The sequence below is a fragment of the Hemitrygon akajei genome, chromosome 5 (genome assembly GCF_048418815.1).
Source record: "Hemitrygon akajei chromosome 5, sHemAka1.3, whole genome shotgun sequence".
Lineage (NCBI taxonomy): Eukaryota > Metazoa > Chordata > Chondrichthyes > Myliobatiformes > Dasyatidae > Hemitrygon > Hemitrygon akajei.
The window spans coordinates 115,493,568-115,515,477 of NC_133128.1; the positions used below are offsets into that span (position 1 = coordinate 115,493,568).

General features: G+C 46.6%; 1 protein-coding gene across 8 annotated transcripts in view; it reads left to right on the top strand.

The window, feature by feature from the left end:
• Positions 1-21,910, top strand: part of spega (striated muscle enriched protein kinase a) — a 705,926-nt gene that overhangs the window by 32,970 nt on the left and 651,046 nt on the right. For 2 of the 8 annotated variants that reach the window (XM_073046261.1, XM_073046260.1), the window contains exon 1: positions 4,549-4,707. The exons of the other annotated variants lie outside the window; for them this stretch is intronic. The gene's annotated coding sequence lies outside the window, so the exon portion shown is untranslated. Of the gene's footprint in view, positions 1-4,548; positions 4,708-21,910 lie in introns of those variants that run through there. 8 annotated transcript variants of the gene reach the window in all.

The window sequence follows — 21,910 nt, forward strand, 5'->3', positions numbered from 1 at the left end:
TTGGTCTCATAACAGCAGGATAGTTCTTGAGGCTGGTGATATGAGCTTTCAGGCTTTTGTATCTTCTGCCTATTGGCGGGAGGGGGGTGTGGGGGGGGAGAAGAAATTATCTGAGATGGTGGAATCATTGGTTATATTTGCAGATGACATGGACTTTGTAGACAGTGTGGAATTTGTTGTAGATAACAACAGGACTTTGACAGAAAGCAGAGATGCAGGGCTGAGAAGCAGGAGATGGAGATCAATTCAGAATAGTGGAGGGTTGTACTTGAGGGCAGAATACAGGGTTAATGAAAGGATTCTTAGCAGTGTGGAGGAACAGAAGCATCCTGAGGTATGGGTCCATAGATCCCTCAAAATCGTCATGCAAGTTGATAGGGTGGATAAGAAAGCTTATAGTGTGTTGGCCTGCGTGGTAACATTGCTATAAAATGCTGGTTAGACCAAACTTGGAGTATTGTGTTCATTTCTGGTTGCCTCATTATAGGAAGGATTTAGAAGCTTTTGAGAGGGTGAACACGAGATTTACCAGGATGCTGCCTGGATTAGAGAGCATGTCATATGAGGATCGATGAGTGAGCCAGGGCTTTTCTCTTTGGAGTAAAGGAGGGTGAAAGGTGCCTCGATAGAGGTGTACAATATGATAAGAGGCATAGATAGAGTGGACTGCCGGAGACTTTTTCAAGGCAGAAGTATCTTTTAGGAGGGGCAGGATTTTAAGATGATTGGAAGAAAATGTAAGGGGGATGTCAGAGGTAAGTTCCTTACATAGAGAGTGGTAGGTGTGCGGAACACTCTATCAGAGGTAGTGGTAGAGGCAGATACATGAGGGGCATTTAAGAAACTGTTAGATAGACACATGGATGATAGAAAAATAGAAAATTATATGGGAGAGAATGGTTAGGTTAATCTCAAAGTAGGTTAAAAAGTTGGTACGACATTGTATTCTGTGTTCTATGTTCTATGTTCAATGTCCCAATTCGCTGTGTGTAAAGAATGTAAGGACAGTACATAAGCACAATTTTTACTTGCAGTTCCCTGACCCTGTCACACAATACCCTCCATTTCCCAAGTCTGCATCTGCTGGTGAAATTAAAGCTCCTCACAAGTCTTTGCAGGTTTCTGAGTGCATGTGACTCCATAGCTCCTGATCTCAGTCCCCTTGAGAGTCTTCAAAGCTATTGAACTTGAAGGTTGTCAACGATTTAATCACCATGCCTGAATTAGCTCCCTCTAATCTCTGCGTTCCCATGAAGTCACCTCCATTCCATACTACAACAGACCCTTCAGCCCATCTAGTTCATGCCAAACTGTTATTCTGCCTAGTCCCAGCAACCTGCACCCAGACCATAGTCCTCCATAAACCTCCCATTCATGTGCTTACCCAAACTTCTCTTAAATGTTGAAATCAAAACCACTCCAACAACTTTGACTGGGGTTTGTTCCACACGCACCACCCTCTGAGTGAAAAAGCTCCCCCTCAGGTTTCCCTTAAACATTTCACCTTTCACCCTTAACCCATGACCTCTAGTTCTAGTCTCACACAACCTCAACGGAAAAGCCTGCTTGCATTTACCATGTCTATACCCCTCATAATTTTGTATATCTCTATCAAATCTCCCATCATTCTCCTACACTCCAGGGAATAAAGTCCTAACCTATTCAGCCTTTCTCTATAACTCAGGTTCTCAAGTTCTGGCAAGCCTTTGTAAATTTTCTCTGTCCTCTTTCAGTCTTGTTGGTATCTTTCCTGTTGGCAGGTGATCAGAACTGCTCACAATACTCCAAATTAGGCCCCACAACTTATACAACTTCAACATAACATACCAACTTCTGTACTCAGTACTTTGATTTATGAAGGACAATGTCCCAATAGTTCTCTTTACAACTCTGTCTACTTTGTTTAACTTTGTTTCAAAAGAAAGTAAAATTTAAGTTGATCATTATGGACATGGGCTCAAAGTTGTCATGCAAGTTGATAGGGTGTTTAAGAAGACATGTAGTGTGTTGGCCTTCATTAATTGGGGATTGAGTTCAACAGCCGCGATGTCATGTTGCAGCTCTATGAAACCCTGTTTAGACCACGGTTGGAATAGCGTGCTCAGTGTAGGAAGGATATGGAAGCTTTAGAGAAGGTGGAGAGGGGATTTACCAGGAGGCTGCCTGGATTAGAGAGCATGTCTTGTGCAGATAAGTTGAGCGAGCCAGGGTTTTTCTCTTTGGAATGAAAGAGAATGAGAGGTGACTTGACAGACAGAAGGTGGTAAGAGACATGGATAGAGTGTGTAGCCCGAGACAGTTTCCCAAGGCGAAAATGGCTAATATGAGCGGGCTAAATTTTAAGGTGATTGGAGGAAAGCATTAGGGGGATGTCAGAGTAAAGTTTTTTATACAGAGTAGTGGGTGTGTGGAGTGCACCCAGGGGTGGCGGTAGAGGCAGATACATTGGGGACATTTAGGAGACTCTCAGACAGGCACATAGATGAAATGGAGGGCTATGCGGGAGGGAAGGGTTAGACTGATCTCGGAGTAGGTTAAAAGGTCAACACAAAACCGTGGGCTTTAATGTTCTGTGATAAGGATATCACAGTGATGGCAGACAGTTCTGGAGGGACAAAGCGAATGGGTTCGTACCGGTTCATATCGGTTCATATCGGTACTAATGATGTTGACAGAGAAAGGGATACATAGAACACCACAGCACAGGACAGACTATTCTGCCCACGGTTTTGCACCATCTTTGACGCCAATAGACACTAAATGTCCTCCTCCTGCGTATCATCAATGTCCCTCCACTCCCCCTCCATCCACGTGCCCAGCTAAAAGCCACCAAACTACTTGCCCATGTGGGCGAATGCGGAAGGACTTCTGCCTTCCTGGCCGCCCCTTTGCGCTGGAAGACCAGAGACCAGGAGCTGGTGCGAGCAGGAGGCGCGAGGTCCAGTCAGTCCGTGCACCTGGAGTTCGGGGTCCTGTCATGGGGCTCGATACCAGAGATGGGAGCCTGAGGGTCAATCAGTGGTCAGGGGATCTGAAGCCCTGGAGGCTGAGGGCTTGTCCTGGAGTTGGAGGATGGTCTGTGTGGGTGTGTGGGTGGGTGGGAGCGAGGAAAGGCTCGTGTGTTGCTACTGTTCTTCGTTGCTTGTATTCCGTTCAGTGTTGTTCTGATGGCCATTGTGGGCACAACATGTTGGCACCGGATTGTGGGGTGGCACTGGCAGGCTGCCCCCAGCACACCTTTAGGCTGTGTTGGTCGTTGCTGCAGATGACACATTTCAATGTATGTTTGTACGTACATGTGACAATGAATCTGAATCTATTTCCTCTACCATCCTGGCACCTCATTCGGGCACACCCCAGTCTGTACAAAACTTGCCTCTCAAACTCCTCTCTCCCTCTCCGATCCTAAAGCATAAGACCATGAGCCCTAGGAACACCAATTAACCCATTACGTGCATAAATACCAGAATGTACAGTGTTTACAAGCTGAGCAGCATTGTCACCCAGTGACTGAAGTAATAGAGAGGGTGGTGGGTGGGGGTGGTTGATCAGATTAACTGTCTGGGGGAGGGAACTTTTAAGATAAGACCATGAAATGTAGGAGCAGAATTAGGCCATTCAGCCCATCAAATCTGTTCCCCATTTCTATCATGGCTGATTTATTATCGCTTTCAACCCCATTCTCCTGCCTTCCCTCCGTAACCTTAGACACCCTTACTAATCAAGAACTTAACCTCTGCTTTAAATATACCCAGTGACCTGGCCTCTCCAGCCATCTCTGTCAATGAATTCCACAGATTCACCACCCTCTAGCTAAAGAAATTCATCTCATCTTTGTTATAAAGGGATGTCCTTGTAAGAACATGCCCTCTGACTCTCCCACTATTGGAAACATCTTCTCCATGTCCATTCTGCCTAGCTTTTTCAATATTGAGTAGGTTTCATTGAGTTCCCCCAACAGGCCCAGAGCCATCAGACACTCCTCATACATTAACCATTTCATCCCTGGGATCATTCTTGTGACCTCTCCAATGCCAGCACATCCTTTCTTAGATAAGAGGCCCAAAACAGCTTCCAATACTACAAATCTGGTCTGACCAATGCCTCAGCATTACATCCTTGCATTTATAATCTAGTCTTCTTGAAACAAATGCTAACATTGCATTTTCCTTCCTCACCACCAACTCAACCTGCAAATTAACCTTAAGGGAATCCTGCAAGAGGACTTCCAGGTCTGATCTCCCCCGATTGAAACATGTCCTCTGGAATTCAGCATCTCTTCCCTGCTGGAAAAGACTGCGCATGTCCGCCTCATCCAGGCCTCTCATAACTTTTAGAATCCGCCATCCAGTGAGGTGCAATTCCCTCAACGTTTCCCACAGTGTGAGGAAGCACGGAGCAGAGAGGCAGGAGTTAATGTGCTGCCGATTAGAGCTGGAATCCGCGTGTCAGCTGTTGACAGAGACAGAAACCGTGTAACATCAGCTTGTTCAATGGAGAGCACTGAGGCAAATTAACAGCTCAAGCAACCCCGGAGGAGGGGGTGGGGGGAAAGGGAAAGGGGCAGGGTACACAAGAAGGGGGAAAAGAGCAAAAACTGTCAAAAACAAAGAGTTCAATTCCACTCAGAGACTTCAATCAAAGGAAAGGTTTGGAGAGCAACTGGGAAAAGAAAGACAGTCAAGTGTTTAAGGAAACGTCCGTAAGGTGAGTTAACAACCCCTGTCTATTTTTTGCATCTCTGTTGTGGGTATCCAGAACCCAGCCCATTTTCAAAGGGTGGCAGTTATTCCCAGTTCGGGGAAGTTATGGATGTTTGTTGCATTAAACTTTGAAATAAACCTGAGGTGTTGGGGAAAGAATTCTTGCTTTCATGACATGGCTGCGTTTATTTAGCAAGCACACGTTTGGTGCTCATCTTGTACAGAGGGTTCGGGCTGATTTTGTACGGAGGGTTCGGGCTGATCTTGTACGGAGGGTTTGGGCTGATTTTGTACGGAGGGTTCGGGCTGATTTTGTACAGAGGGTTCGGGCTGATCTTGTACAGAGGGTTCGGGCTGATTTTGTACGGAGGGTTCGGGCTGATCTTGTACGGAGGGTTCGGGCTGATCTTGTACAGAGGGTCAGGGCTGATTTTGTACAGAGGGTTCGGGCTGATCTTGTACAGAGGGTTCGGGCTGATCTTGTACAGAGGGTCAGGGCTGATTTTGTACGGAGGGTTCGGGCTGATCTTGTACAGAGGGTCAGGGCTGATCTTGTACGGAGGGTTCGGGCTGATCTTGTACAGAGGGTTCGGGCTGATCTTGTACGGAGGGTTCGGGCTGATCTTGTACGGGGGGTTCAGGCTGATCTTGTACAGAGGGTTCGGGCTCAGCTTGTACGGAGGGTTAGAATTCAGCAGAGGGCTATTTGGGTCATGAACTCTGTGCTAGGTCTTTTGGGGGAAGCAGGAACGTGCACCAACTAGCAAGGTTTTAGGGAGTTGGCACCAATGAGTTGGGACTGTTGCCACGAGTGCTTTTGAACAACGAATCCCAGAGACAGATTCCTATTAAGAGGAGTTGGGAATGAGCCGTATCACAGAAGCAGAAGTTCTTTGTGTCGGAGGAGAAGGACTTGATAAAATTAAGGATGTCTTTATTTCTCACATGTGTATTGAAACATAGTGAGATGCGGTGTTTTGTTGAAGATGTGCTCGGGCAGTCTGGAAGTGTCTCCATGCTTCCAGTGGCAACGTGTGATACTTGCAACTCGGTAACCATTACTAATCTGAACGTCTTTGGAGCTGTCAGACCACACTTGGAATATTCTGTTCAGTTCCGGTCACTCATCATAAGAAGGATGCAAAAGTTTTAAAGAAGACACAGAGAAGATTCTGCCTGGAGTAGAGATTATGTCTTATGAGAGGAGGTTGAGAGAGCTAGGATTTTGCTCTTTGGAGCAAAGGCGCATGAGAGTGATTTGATAGAGATGTATAAGATGATAAGAGGCATAGGTAGCCTTTTGGGAAGTCAGACACATTTTCCCAGAGAGGCAATAGCTAATAATGTTAAGATGTTTAGAGGAAAGTACAGGGTTTGTATACAGAGTGGGAGGTGCATGGAATGCCCTGCCAGGGTTGGTGATAGAGGCAGGTATATTAGGGGCATTTAAGAGACTCTTAGATAGGCATATAGATGAAGGAAAAATGGAGGGCCATGTAGGAGGGAAGGGTTAGATTAATCTTAGAGTAAGTTAAGGACTCGCTGCAACATTGTGGAGAGTACTGTTCTATGTTCTATGCTCTAATTCATCTGCAGTCATCTGATAATAACACCGAGGTACCGAGGTCCAGGTACACAGTTCACTGAAAGTGGCCGTGCAAGTGGATAAGAGGGTGTACATGTAGCTTGCACACCTTGGTAGGGGTGCTGTGTATAAGAAGGTCACACTGCAGCTGTGTAAAACTTTAGTCAGACTGTACTTTGAGTGTTGTGTACAGCTCTGTTTGCCCCACTGTCGGAAACATGGAGACTGTGGTGCAGAGGAGTCTCCCCAGGGTGCTGCCTGGGTTAGAGGGCAGGTGAGGTTGGACAAACTTGAGTTGTTCTCCCCAGAAGGGGTGATGAATCGTCAACACGTGTAAATGTTTCCCTGGCCGCAACGTGCAGTGCCACCCCTTGACTTTTTAAACTGCACCCGAAGAAGCACAGTAATGATCTTTACTGCTAAACGAAAGGGCGATTGATTTTTGACAGCCTGACTGCAATGAGATATTTTCACAAGGACAGGGTCCTGCCGCTTGTGAGAACACGTGACATTGCATGATCTGTGTAGCAAGCCTTGTGGAACAGCTGAACACATCAGCATTTGGATAGTAAACAGTTGCAGTAACAATGCTATTTAGAAGTCCTGAAGAGGGGCCTCGGCCCGAAACGTCAACTGGTTATTCATTTCCATAGATGCTGCCTGGCCTGCTGAGTTCCTCCAGCATTTTGTGTGTGTTACTATTTAGAAATGGTGTTATTCAATCGTCTTTTTAAAAGATTAATATCAATAAATTTTTGAACAGGTTTTCTAAAATGCTTCATTTATTTTGATCTGTCTCTGTTATACTTTTGTTAATATTTGAACAATGAATACATGTAAATAAGCTACAAGACTCATTCTTTTTCCTAAAAAAGTCCATAATTATTGTTACCAATTCATTGATCAATGATCATCTCTGTTCAAGATTACCATAGCACGTGAGAAAATTGTTTCAGAAGAATATTGTTAATTTGACTCTCAAAAGGTTTGCCACCCATTGTGCCAGCGTTGGAGGCTGAGGGGAGATCTGACAACGGTTTTTGAAATTGTGAGGGGCATAGATGGAATAAACAGTCAGAATCTTTGACCCAGAACAGAATTGTCAAACACCAGAGCACATTACTTTAAAGTTAGAGGGAGGAGGTTTAAAGGCGGCATGAAGGGTAAGTTTTTACTCAAGGAGTGGACATGGGTTACCGGGGGTAGTCGTGGAAGCAGGAGGCCCGGTGGAGGTTAAGAGGAGTTTAGATAGATGCAAGAATATGAGGGGAATGGAAGGATGTGGATGGTACACAGGAGGAGAACAATTAGTATGAATTGATATGAAGGTTTCACAAGCTTGTGGGCTGTATGGCCTGTCCTATGTTCCATGTTCTAACATCAGGCAGTGCAGTGGAAAACCCCTTATACTCTGGGTAGTGGTTCCCTGCCTCAGGGGATTTTTTGGGCAGTAGGGAGGGGCAAAAATCACAGGAGGTCCACAAGGTCTTATCAGTATTAAGCTCTTTACGTTCCTTACATTTTGGGCAGATGGTTGGCAGCTCACCTAGGAGAAGGGAAACTCCTGCTGCCTTGTGGCTGTACACACTCATGAGGAAGGCCTCGTGAACCACGAGGGTAAAATCCGGAGCTGGAGTCCTACTTTGAGTTTAATGCTGCCTGGCAATTCCTGCAGCACTGCTGGTACCGACTGTATTGGTCTCTGCCGTTCCTTTGGGTTCATCTGATGCATGGAGAGGGAGCCTGCCACTGGGCAGTGGCTTGCTCTCCATATTGTACTGTCCAGGCCTGCGTATCTGGACAGATAGGATGCAATATCTATGGTCAACTCTAGCCGACTGAGGCCTCAGACAAACATTCCTTACATAAAAGGGTTCGCTTGATCCTGGCTGCCTATACCTGAAATGTGCCTCCTTTATCCTAACCGGATCCTCAATATCCCCAACCATTCCTTGCCCTTCACTTTTCAAACCCTCCCACTTGCCTGCTGTCCCTTTCCCTGCTCTATAATCCTGTCCCTTTCCCTGCTCTATAATCCTTTCCCTTTCCCTGCTCTATAATCCTTTCCCTTTCCCTGCTCTATAATCCTGTCCCTTTCCCTGCTCTATAATCCTGTCCCTTTCCCTGCTCTATAATCCTTTCCCTTTCCCTGCTCTATAATCCTTTCCCTTTCCCTGCTCTATAATCCTGTCCCTTTCCCTGCTCTATAATCCTGTCCCTTTCCCTGCTCTATAATCCTTTCCCTTTCCCTGCTCTATAATCCTGTCCCTTTCCCTGCTCTATAATCCTTTCCCTTTCCCTGCTCTATAATCCTGTCCCTTTCCCTGCTCTATAATCCTTTCCCTTTCCCTGCTCTATAATCCTGTCCCTTTCCCTGCTCTATAATCCTTTCCCTTTCCCTGCTCTATAATCCTGTCCCTTTCCCTGCTCTATAATCCTTTCCCTTTCCCTGCTCTATAATCCTGTCCCTTTCCCTGCTCTATAATCCTTTCCCTTTCCCTGCTCTATAATCCTGTCCCTTTCCCTGCTCTATAATCCTGTCCCTTTCCCTGCTCTATAATCCTGTCCCTTTCCCTGCTCTATAATCCTGTCCCTTTCCCTGCTCTATAATCCTGTCCCTTTCCCTGCTCTATAATCCTTTCCCTTTCCCTGCTCCATAATCCTGTCCCTTTCCCTGCTCTATAATCCTTTCCCTTTCCCTGCTCTATAATCCTGTCCCTTTCCCTGCTCTATAATCCTGTCCCTTTCCCTGCTCTATAATCCTTTCAAAGAGAAAAGCCTTTGCTTGCTCAGCCTATCCTCATATGACATGTCTCCCAGTTCAGGCAGCATCCTGGTAAATCTCTGCACCCTCTCTAAAGCTTCCATATCCTTCCTATAATGAGGCAAACAGAACTGAACGCAGTACTCCAAGTGTGGTCTAACCAAGGTTTTATAGAGCTGCATCATTATCTCGCGACTCTTGAACTCAATCCCTCAACTAATATAGGCCAACACATCTTGCGCCTTCTTGACCACCCTACCAACTTGTGTGGCAACTTTGAGGGATTTATGGATGTGGACTCCAAGATCCCTCTGTTTCTCCACACTGCTAAGAATCCTGACATTAACCCTGTACTCTGTCTTCAAATTGGACCTTCCAAAATATATAATTTCACAGTTTTCCAGAATGAGCTCCATCTGCCCAACACTTCTCAGCCCAACTCTGCATCCTGCCAATGTCCCATTGTAACCTATGACAACCTTCTACAACATCCACAGCTTTCTTCATGATCCTCAACAACACCAATCCTCGTGTCATCTGCAAACTTACTAAATCATCCTTCTACTTCCTCATCAAAGTTGTTTATAAAGATCACAAAGAGCAGAGGTCTCAGAACAGATTCCTGTGGAACACCACTGGTCACCAACCTCTAGGCAGAATACTCTCCATCTACAACCACCCTCTGCATTCTATAGGCAAGCGAATTCTGAATCTACACAGCAGGTTCCGCTGCATCTCATGGAACCTGACTTTCCGAAGGAGCCCACCACGGGGGAGTCATGCCAGTGTATCCATATGGACTCTCTGGATAATCCCCAGGAATATCATCTCCAAGTACTGCCACAATGCTCTTCTTAACTTATAGTGCACTTCCACCCCTCTCTCACTCTTCACCTCTATCACGCTTGTAGCATCTGTAGCACAGAACATTGAGCTGCCAGTCCTTTCGCCACCTTTCTATAATAACAGCCAGGGCAGAGTTGGTTAATACGAGGGGGGCATAACTTTAAAGTGATTAGAGGAGAGCATAGGGGAGATATCAGAGGTAAGTTTTTTTACACAGAGAGCGGCAGGTGCGTAGAATGCACTGTGTAAAGGTGGTAGAGGCAGGTACATTAGGGATGTTTAAGAGACTCATACCTGGATGAAAGATAAGTAGGGGGCTATGTAGGAGGGGAGGGTTAGTTTGATCTTAGAATAGGTTAAAAAGATTGTGGGCAGAGGGCCTGTTCTGTGCTGTAGTGTTCTATGTTCTTAACCTGTCCAGCAGTACCCATCTTTTCAGAGGTTGAGGGGAGACCTGACAGAGGTTTCAAAGATTATGGGGGTCATGGATATGGTTAACAGTCAGAATCTTTTCCCCAGTATAGAAATGTCAAACATTAGACAACATTGTTTTAAGGTTACAGAGAGGGTTAAAGGTGATATGAGGGGCAAGTTTTGTTTCTGTCACAGAGGGTGGTCAGTGGGTTACCGGGGGTAGAGGTGAAGCAGATTGGTGGAGTTTAGCAGGCTTTTAGGTACATGAATATGAAGAGAATGGAGGACCATGGACGATACACAGGAGGGAGACACTTAGGACAAATTAGCTTCAATATCAGCATGGGGGTGCCACGGTAGTATAGCGGTTAGCGCGATGCTATTACAGCTCTGGGTGTCGGAGTTTGGAGTTCTGTTCCGGCACCCTCTGTAGGAAGTTCTAACGTTCCTTCCCGTGGGTATGGGAATTTCCTCCGCGTGCTTCGCTTCCACCCAACGTACAAAAAGGAGCTGGTTAATTGGACTTTCTAAATTGTTTAGGCGAGGGTTGAGCAGGTGAGTTGCTGGGCAGTGTGGCTCGTTGGGCCAGAAGGGCCTGTTCTGCACTGTTTCTCTAAATAAATAAGAAAATTAGTAACCATCATGGGCCAAGTGGCCTGTCCCGTGCCATACTGTTCCATCAATACTTGATGTTCTCATGGGAAGCTGCTTTTTCTGAAATCTTGCTATGCAGAGACTGTTACCATTTTTCTGCTATTGTTCAAGAAGTATTTCAATGACTATTGACTCTTGGTTGTGAAAGGCATTGGAGAGGGTCCAAAGTAGGTTTGCAACAATGATTCCGAAATAAAAGGGTTATCATATGAGGAACTTTTGGTGGCTCTGGGCATGTACTTGCTAGAATTTAGAAGAATGAAAGGGGATCTCATTGAAACCTATCGGATATTGAAAGGCCTAGATAGAGTGGATATGAGAGGATGATTCCTACAGTGGGGAGTCCAGGACCGGAGGGCACAGCCTCAGAATAGAAGGACATCCCTTTAGAACAGAGATGAGGAGGAATTTCTTTATCCAGAGGAGAGTGAATCTGTGGAATTCATTGCCACGGACTGCCATGGAGGCCAAGTCATTGGATATATTTAAATCGGAGGTTGATAGGTCATTGGTAAGAGCGTAAAACTTTATGGGGAGAAAGCAGGAGAGGGAAAATAAGTCAGCCATGGTGGAATGGCGGACCAGACTCGATGGGACAAACAGCCTAATTCCTCTCCTATGTGTTATGATCCTCTGGACAGACGCAAGTCTCTTTAAGTTGAAACCCAACACCCTCTGTAACACAGCACTCCCCGTGCACTGATGTGTCCGTCTACATTACACACACTGTTCTCCATAGGGAAGTTTGAACCCACCGCACTCCTTGCTACAGGGTGAGATTTCTACTCAGTGAATCATAGCCGGTTATTGAATTAATCCATTTAAACAAAATTATAACGACATTTCTTTTAGGAGTTTATTTGACACGTTTTATCAGTTGGCTTTAGGAAGTTCAGTATGGAGGAAGCTATTTTCTTCTAACTTACAATACCCCAGCCCCTCGCCCAACACTAGCCATACCTCAGTAGGAACCCTCCAAGGAAGTTAGAGGGAAAGTTTAATCCTTCAGTCTGTGAGGGTGAAAGGCCTGATTGGCAAAGGGTCCTGTGCTTGATGTGAGTTGGCAGGAGCAGTGCTCAAGCTTTGTTCTGCCCATTTTTGGGCCTGTTCTTGGAGGGAGTCCCAGATGCAGGGATTTATTATTTGGCAAGGAGCCTGCGCTGACAGGAGGTGAAGCAATACGTGGCACCGAGGCAGGCTAAACCTAGTTAGAGACAGGCTTCACTGCTGGGTTCAGGTGAGCAATTTCAGCCTCCATTGAGTCTGAGAAACTGGGAACAAGGACTGGAGGCCTGGAGGCAGCCTATCCTGGGTTGGAGGCCTGGAGGCGGCCTGTCCTGGGTTGGAGGCCTGGAGGCGGCCTGTCCTGTGTTAGAGGCCTGGAGGCGGCCTGTCCTGGGTTGGAGGCCTGGAGGCGGCCTGTCCTGTGTTAGAGGCCTGGAGGCGGCCTATCCTGTGTTAGAGGCCTGGAGGCGGCCTGTCCTGGGTTGGAGGCCATGAGGCGGCCTGTCCTGGGTTGGAAGCCTGGAGGCGGCCTATCCTGTGTTAGAGGCCTGGAGGCGACCTGTCCTGGGTTGGAGGCCTGGAGGCGGCCTGTTCTGTGTTAGAGGCCTGGAGGCGGCCTGTCCTGGGTTGGAGGCCTGGAGGCGGCCTATCCTGTGTTAGAGGCCTGGAGGCGGCCTGTCCTGGGTTGGAGGCCTGAAGGCGGCCTGTCCTGGATTGGAGGCCTGGAGGTGGCCTGTCCTGGGTTGGAGGCCTGGAGGCGGTCTGTCCTAGGTTGGAGGCCTGTCTGGGTGTGTGAGTTGCTGGGAAGGATGGGAAACGGACTTGTCTGCTGCTGTTGCTGCTTGTGTTGTTCTGCGGAACATGATGGGCATGCTATGTTGGCACTGGAATGTGTGGCATCACTTTGGGACAGCCCCTCATGACTTTATACACCTCTATATGTCACCCCACCGATTCCGACATTACAAGGATTTAATGCTCAACCTCCTTCTGGAACTAAGTCCCTTAAGTCCTGGCAGCATCCTTCGGGTGACTCATTAGTGTGACGGCTAGTGTAACGCTATTGCAGCACCAGCGGCTGCCACTGTCTTTAAGAGTTTGCACGTTCTCCCCTGTGACTGTGTGGGTTTCCTCCAGGTGCTCCAGTTTCCTCCCACATCCCAAGGACTTAACGGGTTTCTCCCACATTCCCGGGACAGACGGGTTAGTAGGTTAACTATTCACATGGATGTTACTGGCACTGCGGGCTCATGGGCTGGAAGGGCCTGTTACAGCACTGTCTCTCTAAATAAAAATTTTTTAAAACGCTATGACTCTGATTTTTGATGGCGCCGGTGTCTTCCTCTTGAACTTTGACCCTTTGTGCTTCAGTTTGACTGAACTTTAGTTTTCTTGGCCATGAGATGGAGGATAGGAAATCCATCCAACTCCCTCCCTCCTCCCCCACCCCCCATCCCACCCCACACCCACTGGGCATCAGCAAAATATGAGTAACAGGCCCTTCCGGCCCAACGAGCCCATGCTGTCCAGTTACACCCATGTCACCAATAAACTTGCTAACCCGTACGTCTTTGGGGTGGGGAGGACACCAGAGCACCCAGAGGAAACCTAGACAGTCGTGGGGAGAATGTACAAACTCCCTACAGCCAGCGGCAGGAAATGAGCCCGGGTTGCTGGTGCTGTACATCACTATGCTCACGTTGCCCGCGTCCCCGCCTGTAAGAACGGAGGGGCCGCTCCAGACCGTGGACTCAATGCACACAGGCCAGCGCAATGCCCTAAAGTGCAGGATCCTGTGGGCAGATGATATTTAGAAGGAGTATAAATAGCCCAGTTTGGAGCAGGAGGTCCTGAGAGCTATTTACACCCATAATGCGCAACCCCACCCCCCCTCCTTAGCCCAGGGACACAGCTGGGTCTGTCAGTAAACGGTGCTGGACGCTCCCGTCCGCTCAGCTGCAACTGCTAGTGTGGGTAAGGCGACTGCTTCCCCCGGCCCACAACGCTTACCCAGCAAGTGACAGCCTGCACCCTCGCATAACCTGCAGGGCGTGAACCAGAAGGTTCCGTGCTGTGGAGAGGCACGAGGATTTACGGTCACTTGAGCCTTTAGATTTGGAATTGGAATTGCTCTATTATTGTCGAGCCCTCTTCTCATTGCTACCATCAAGGGGAGGTACAGGAGCCTGAAGACACACACTCAGTGTTTTAGGAACAGCTTCTTCCCTCCGCCACCAGATTTCTGAATGGGCAATGAACCCACGTACACTGCCTCACTATCTTTTTTCTTTTTTTCCTCTCTTTTGGCATTACTTACTTAAGTTAAGTTTTATATTCCTTTTGTAATCTGTAGTTTTTGACTACGTATCGTATTGTACTGCTGCTACAAAACAACAAATTTCACGACGTGCCAGTGATATTGAACCTGATGCAGATTCTGACGAGTACGAAGATGCAGTGAAAGGCTTGTCTTGCACACTGCTCATGCAGATCAGACCGTTGCACAGTGCATCGAGGGAGGACAGGTGCTGAATGAAGTGTAAGAGCTACAGAGGAGGTGCAGTGCAGGTAGACAAGAAGCTGCAAGACCATAACAAGGTAGACTGTGAGGTCAAGAGTGCATCCTATCAGACTGGGGAATCATTCAATGGTCATAACAGCAGGATAGAAACTGTCCTACCTGCTGATACGTGCTTTCAGGTTTTTGTATCTTCTGTCCAGTGGGAGGGGGCAGATGAGAGAATGTCCGGGGTGGGTTGGGTCTCTATGCTGGTTGCTTTACTGAGGCAGCGAGAAGTTCGTGGAGGGAATGTGATGCGTCCCACACCTCTCTGCGGTCTGTTGCCGTCGTGCTGGGGCAGTTGCCGTATCAAGCTGTGCTGCATCTGGACAGAATGCTTTCTACGGTGTATTGATAAAAATTGGTAAGGGTTGATGGGGACATGCCCAGTTTCTTTAGCCTCCGGAGGAAGTAGCGGCGTTGATGTGCTTTCTTGGCTGTGGTGTCTATGTGGTTGGACCAGGACAAGCTATCGGTGAAGTTCACACCTAGGATCAGCAGCTCTCAGCCTCAGCACTACTGATGGAGGCAGAAGCACCTTTCTGAAGTCGGTGACCAGCCCTCTCGTCCTGCTGACATCGGTTGTTGCCAGGTCACCAGGCTCTCTATCTCCGTATTTGAGATACGACTCACTGCCTTGGTATCATCAGGAAACTCAAGGGCTTACAGTCGCCTTGAACATAGATCAGTACAGCACTGGAACAGGCCCTTCAGCCCACAATGTTAAACTGAACCAAACAAATTAGTAATCAAGTGGCCAACTTAACTAATCCCCTCTGCCCGCACAATGTCCACATCCTTTATTTTCCTCACATTCGTGTGCCTGTCTAATGAAATATACAAAACACAGAGCTGTGCCTTTCAGCCCACGACAAAGTGCCGAACTTTTAACCTGCTCAATTTAACCCTGCCCTCCCACACAGCCCTCCATTTTTCTATCATCCATGTGCCTATCTAAGAGTCTCTTAAACATCCCTAATGTATTTGTGTCTATTTCCACCCTTGGCAGTGTGTTTCACTCACCCACCACTCTAAAAAAAAAACTACCTCCGACATCCCCATTACACTGCCCTCCACTCACACAAAAATTATACCCCCTCTTATTAGCCATTTCCATCCCGGGAGAAAGCTTCTGGAGGTCCACTCTGTCTATGCCTCTTATCATCTTGCAGACCTCCATCAAGTCACCTCTCATTCCCCTTTGCTCCAAAGAGAAAAACCCCAAATATGCTCATTCTATGCTCAAAAGACATGAGAGCATCTTGATGAATCTCTGCACCTTCTCCTATGTAAACGGGCTGAGGCAGTGTTCACAGGGGTGCAGGAGCCTGGTGGGGGTTGATACAGTCATGAGGGTGATGGATGAAGTAGATGGCCCATGGATACAGGTTCTTAAACTGGAAGCATAGGTTTGAGACGAGAGGAAAGAGGTTTAAAGGGGATCTGAGGGGTAAACTTCTCAGACAAAGAATAGATGATATCTGGAATGAGCTGCCAGAGGAGGAAACGTTTACAATGTTTACAAGGCACGGCGCCAGCGAGCCAGGTTCAATTCCTGCCGCTATCTAAGGGGTTTGTACATTCTCCCCGTCACTGTGTGGATTTCCTCTGGGTGCTCCAATTTCCTCCCATACTCCAAAGACCATAAGAGACAGGAGCAGAATTAGGCCAATCGGCCCATCAAGTCTGCTCTGTCATTTCATCACGGCTGATCCATTTCCCTGTTAACCCTACTCTCCTGCCTTCTCCCCATAACCTTTCATGCCCTGACTAATCAAGAACCTATCAACCCCACCTTAAATACCCACCCAGTGACCTGACTTCCACAGCCATCTGTGGCAACGAATTCCACAGATTCACCCCTCTCCGGCTAAAGAAATTCCTCCTGATCTTGGTTCTAATTTGAGGCTGAACCCTCTGGTCCTAGACTTCCCCACCAAAAGAGACATCCTCTCTATCTAGGCCTTCCAACGTTGGATAGGTTTCAATGAGATTTCCCCTCATTCTTCTAAATTTCAGCAAGTACAAGCCCAGAGCCATTAATCGCTGCTCATATGATAAGCCTTTCATTCCCAGAATCATTCTTATGAAACTCCCCTGAACCCTCTCCAATCTCAGCACATCCATTCTTAAATAAGAGACCCAAAACAGCTGACAATACTCCAGGTGAGGCCTCACCAGTGCTTTATAAATCCTCATCATTACATCCTTGCTTTTATCTTCTAGTCCTCTCAAAATGTATGCTAACATTGCATTCGCCTTCCTTGCCAGCGATTCAACCTGCAAATTAACCTCAGAGAATCCTGCACGAGTACTCCCAAATCCCTTTGCACCTCAGATTTTTGAAGCTTCTCCCCATTTATAAAGTAGCGTAAGCTTTTATTCCTTCTGTCAAAGTGCACGACCATACACTTGCTGACAATGTATTCCATCTGCCACCTCTTTGCAGATCCTCCAAATCTCTCCAAGTCCTTCTGCAGCCTCACAGCTTCCTCAACACTACCTGCGCCTCCACCTACCTTCATATTGTCCACAAACTAGGCCACAAAGCCATCAATTTTACCATCCAAATCATTGACATATAATGTAAGCAGAGAGGCCAACCAGAAAAGGCTCCCTTTATTCCCACTGTTTGCCTCATGCCAGCCAGTCAATGCTCTGTTTATCCTGTAAGACCTTGTCAAAGGCCTTTTGAAAAGCTAAGTACACAACGTCCACCAATTTTCGCTTATCTATCCTGCTTGTTATTTCTTCAAAGAATTTCAACAGATTTGTCAGGCAAGATTTTCCCTTAAGCAGACCATGCTGACTTTGGCCTATGTGATCATGTATCTTCAAGTACACCAAAACCTCATCCTTAATAATGGACTCCAACGTCTTCCCAAACACTAAGGTTGGGTTAACTGGCCTATAATTTCCTTTCTTCTGCCTCCCAGCTTTCTTGAAGAGTTGAGTAACATTTGCAATTCTCCAGTCCACTGGAAGCATGCCAGACTCTATTGATTCTTGGAAGATCATAAGATCATCAGATATAAGAGCAGAATCAGGTCATTGGCCCATTGAGTCTGCACCACCATTTCATCATGGCTGATCCAATTTTACTCTCAGTCCCAATCTCCTGCCTTCATGCCCTGGCCAATCAAGAATCTATCAAAGTCTGCTTTAAATATACAGAAGACTTGGCTTCCACGGCTGCCTGTGACAAAGAATTCCACAGATTCACCACTCTCTGGCTAAGGAAATTCCTCCTCATCTCTGTTCTAAAAGGACCCCCCTCTATTCTGAGGGTGTGTCCACTGATCTTAGACTCTCCCATCATAGGAAATATTGCCTCCACATCCACTCTAATAAGGCCTTTCACCGTTAGATTTCAATGAGGTCACCCCTCATTTTTCTGAATTCTAGTGAATACAGGCCCAGGGACATCAAATGCTCCTTAAAGTCCACTTGAAATGGATGTTAACATTGTATTTGCCTTCCTCACTGCAGACTCAGCCTGCAAATTAACCTTTAGGGAATCCTGCACAAGGACACCCAAGTTCCTTTGCACCTCAATTTTTTTGTATTTTCTCTCCATTTAGAAAATAGACAACCCTTTCATTTCTTCTGCCAAATCTCATGCCTCAAAGTACCTTGAGACCTCATCCTTAATAATCAGCTCCAACATCTGCCCAACTACTGACGTCAAACTAACTGGCCTATAGTTTCCTTTCTTTAACCTCTTTCCCTTCTTGAAGAGTGGAATGATATTTGCAATTTTCCAGTCCCCTGAAACCATTCTGAATCTATTGATTCTTGAAAGAGCATTTCTAATGCCTCCACAACCTCTTCAGCCACCTCTTTCAGAACTCTGGGGTGTACACCATCAGCTCCAGGTGACTTATCTACCTTCAGACCTTTCCGTTTCCCAAGAACCTTCTCTCTAGTTATGGTAACTTCACACACTTCACACCCCTGACTCCTGGAACTTCCACCATACTGCTAGTGTCTTCTACAGTGGAGACTGATGCAAAATACTGATTCATTTCATCTGCCACTTTGTTATCCCCCTTTACTATTTCTCCAGCATCCTTCCAGGGGTCTGATATCCACTCTCATCTCTATTTTACCCTTTATGTATCTGAAGAAACTTTTGGTGTCCTCTTTAATATTATTGGCCAGCTTTTGAATTCCATCTTTACCTTTTTAATGACTTTTTAGTTGCCTATTGTTGATTTTTCTGATCCTTTAACTCCCCACTAATTTTTTGCTCTATTATATGTCCTCTCTTTGACTTTTATGTTGGCTTTGACTTCTCTTGTTAGCCATGCTAATGTCATCTTTCCTTCAGAATATATCTTCATCTTTGGGATGTATATATCCTGTGCCTCCCAAATTGCTTCCAGAAATTTCAGCCATTGCTGCTGTGCCGTCATCCCTGCCAGTGTTCTTTTCCATCAATTCTGGCCAACTCCTCTCTCATGTCTCTGCATTTTCCTTTACTTCACTGTAGTACTGATACATCTCACTTTAGCTTCTCCTTCTCAAATTTCAGGGTGAATTCAATCATATTATGATCACTTGTTCCCGAAGGGTTCTTTTACCTTAAGCTCTCTAATCAATTCTGGTTCATTGCACAACACCCAATCCAGAAGGGCTGATCTTCTAGCGGGCTCAATCATGAGCAGCTCTAAGGAGCCATCTTGTAGGCACTCTAGAAATTCCCCCTCCTGTGATCCAGTGCCAACCCGATTTTCCCAATCTACCTGCATATTGAAGTCTCTCATGACTGTTGTAACATTGTCCTTTTGCCATGCATTTTCTATCTCCTGTTGTAATTTGTAGGCTCCTGTTTGGGGGTCTGTATACAACTGCCATCAGGGTCTTTTACCCTTGCAGTTCCTTAGCTCTATCCACAATGATTCAACATCATCCGACCCTCTGTCCCCTCTTTCTAATGATTTGATTTCATTTTTTACCAACAGAGCAACACCACCCCCTCTGCCTTCCTGCCTGTCCTTTCGATACAATGTGTATCCTTGGGCGTTATGCTTCCAGCTATAATCTTTCAGCCATGATTCAGTGATAGACAATAGACAATAGGTGCAGAAGTAGACCATTTGGCCCTTCGAGCCTGCACTGCCATTTTGAGATCATGGCTGATCATCTACTATCAATACCCAGTTCCTGCCTTGTCCCCATATCCCTTGATTCCCCTATCCATAAGATACCTATCTAACTCCTTCTTGAAAGCATCCAGAGAATTGGCCTCCACTACCTTCCGAGGCAGTGCATTCCAGACCCCCACAACTCTCTGGGAGAAGAAGTTTTTCCTTAACTCTGTCCTAAATGACCTACCCCTTATTCTCAAACCATGCCCTCTGGTACTGGACTCTCCCAGCATCTGGAACATATTTCCTGCCTCTATCTTGTCCAATCCCTTAATAATCTTATATGTTTCAATCAGATCCCCACATCATACCCGCCAATCTGCAACGGTACTGCAAGTTCATCTACCTTATTCCGTATACTGCGCACACTCATCACAATCCCTTCAGTCCTGTATTCACCTTTTTTGATTTTGTTGCACCATGCTCAACCTTTTGATTCCTAACTTTGTCTGAGGTTTTACCAACATATGTCTCCACAACCTCTCCACTAATTGTTCTGCACTCTGGTTCACAGTCCCCTGCAACTCTAGATTGAACCCCACCATGCAGCATTAACAAACCTCCCTGCTAGGACATTAGTCCCCCTCCAGTTCAGGTGCAAACTGTCCCTACTGTACAGGTCCCACCTTCCCTGGAAGAAGAGCCCAATGATCCAAAATCTTATGCTCTCCCTCCTACACTAACTCCTTAGCCACACATTAAACTGTATAATCTTCCTGGTCTGGCCTCACTAGCATGTAGCACAGGTAGCAATCCTGAGATCACAACCCTGGAAGCCCTGCCCTTTAACTTAGCACCTAACTCCCTGTGCAGAACCTCATCTCTCATCCTGCCCCTGCCACGGACCACGATTTTTGGCAGTTCACCCACCCACTTAAGAATGCTGAGAACTTGATCCAAGATATCCCAGGCCCAGCACTCAGGAGGCAACATACCACCTGGGAATCTTGTTCTCACCCTCAGAAGCAGCTGTCTGTACCTCAAATTGACAAATCCCCCATCACCACAGCGCGTCTCTTCTTCCTCCCTTCCTTTCTGAGTCACAGAGTCAGACTCAGTGCCAGAGACCCAACCACTCTGGGATTGCAAACAACATCACACACAAAATGCTGGTGGAACACAGCAGGCCAGGCAGCATCTATAGGGAGAAGTGCTGTCGACGTTTTGGGCCGAGACCCTTCATCAGGAATAACTCTGGGATTGGGTCTCTTGGATTGAGTTTAGGAGCTGACAGGTAATGCTGCAGCTAAATAGGACCCTGGTCAGACCCCACTTGGAGTACTGTGCTCAGTTCTGGTCACCTCACTATAGGAAGGATGTGGAAACTATAGAAAGGGTGCAGAGGGGATTTACAAGGATGTTGCCTGGATTGGGGAGCATGTCTTATGAGAATAGGTTGAGTGAACTCGGCCTTTTCTCCTTGGAGCGATGGAGGATGAGCGATGACCTGATAGAGGTGTATAGGATGATGAGAGGCATTGATCGTGTGGACAGTCAGAGGCTTTTTCCCAGGGCTGAAATGGCAAACACGAAAGGGCCTAGTTTTAAGGTGCTTGGAAGTAGGTACAGAGGAGATGTCAGGGGTAAGTTTTTTCACACAGAGAGAGGTGAGTGCGTAGAATGGGCTGCCGGTGATGGTAGTGGAGGTGGATATGATAGGGTTTTTTAAGAGACTCTTGGATAGGTACATGGAGCTTAGAAAAGTAGAGGGCTATGGGGAAGTCTAGTAATTTCTAAGGTAGGGACATGTTTGGCACAACTTTGTGGGCTGAAGGGCCTGTATTGTGCAGTAGGTTTTCTATGTTTCTATGTTTCACTGTGACTTTCCTGTGTTAGGTCATCTCCCCCCTGACAGTATCAATAGTGATTTACTGTTGTTGAGGGAGATGGCCACAGGGTTACTCTGTACCGGCTGTTTCACCCCTTTCCCCTTCCTGACTGTCATCAGTTTCCTGTGTCCTGCACCTTGGGTGTAACCACCTCTCTATATCATTACTAATCTAAAGGTGCAGATTCATAGGAAATGTTGTTATAGGCAGCACAGTACTGTACAGTTAGCATAACACTTTTACAGCGCCAGCAACCCCGTTCAATTCCCTCTGCTGTCTATCAGGAGTTTATACGTTCTCCTTGTGACTGCGTGGAATTTCTGTGGGCGCTTCATTATATTGGACTCTGCACCTCACAAAATACCTTATTAAGATCTTGCACAATCTCTGGACTGCATTG